We start from the raw sequence: 1,006 nt of genomic DNA on the forward strand, positions 1-1,006 counted from the left end.
GTTACCAGTGTGTGTGTGTGCTGAAAACAACCATTCCTTCACATTTAAAGATATATATATATATATATATATATATATATATATATATATATCGTCATTAGTTATATAATTATATTGAATGACGTCAGCGGATATATGGGAATTTCCTATATTGAGTTTATCATATGCTATGATATAATACAATTAATATATCGTTCTTTATATATATCCACTACTTCCTCATATTGGGCATCTTTCCAATGATTGTCTTGTAAATGCTTCGTCATTAAATTTGATTAATTGTACTATCGTACTCATACACTATCAAGTCGTCCCAGCTTCTAGAGTAAGAAGAAATGGTATTCAGAATGTACGGCTAGGTTAACTCTGTACAGAACGGTATGTATATTACATTGTACTTCATGGAAAGAAAAATTAACAATCGTTCCTCTCCTTGTTTCATCAAACTTATTTGACAGATTTACCGTGAAAGAAATCCCGCTGTGCAATTAGTGCAACTTCATTTATACAGAAAGACACACGAGTTCTCGGAAGATAATCTTCCATTGACAGATTTACGATTTCCTATACAATTCCTGTTATGCGTTATTAAATTTTAATGTTATATAAAACAATACATTTAATGTAGTCTGTATTTTAGTTGCATATGGTGCAAAACTAATGCGTTACGTATAAATACACTCCGACAATATAGAACAGACTTTTCTGGTTAATATTGTCTTACTTTCATAGATATTTACGTAGCTGACAGTAAATTGTCGATTATTGTTCTAAGCGGTCAATTATTATTGCTGTAAGCGGGAATAGAGCTGATGCTATTTCCAATGTTAAATTACAGTTCTTGACAAATTAGCTAACAATTTGTCCGACTTCCCGCACTCTCTGCATCAAAGACAATTCTACAGTCAAAGACAACTGCGAATTTGTCACTGCTATCTAAAATAGGGCCTTAATTATGGATAAGATTGGAGACATATATCTTAATGTAGGAAACTAATGGTTTGTG

General features: G+C 31.7%; 1 protein-coding gene across 1 annotated transcript in view; it reads left to right on the forward strand.

Annotated features, from left to right (window-relative positions):
- Window positions 1-284, forward strand: part of LOC125657705 (T-cell leukemia homeobox protein 3) — a 10,890-nt gene extending 10,606 nt beyond the window's left edge. Inside the window, exon 3 of the mRNA XM_048888446.2 lies at window positions 1-284. This exon is cut by the window's left edge and continues 183 nt beyond it. The gene's annotated coding sequence lies outside the window, so the exon portion shown is untranslated.
- Window positions 285-1,006: the final 722 nt, after the last annotated feature.

The sequence above is a fragment of the Ostrea edulis genome, chromosome 9, assembly GCF_947568905.1.
Source record: "Ostrea edulis chromosome 9, xbOstEdul1.1, whole genome shotgun sequence".
NCBI classification, from domain to species: Eukaryota; Metazoa; Mollusca; class Bivalvia; order Ostreida; family Ostreidae; genus Ostrea; species Ostrea edulis.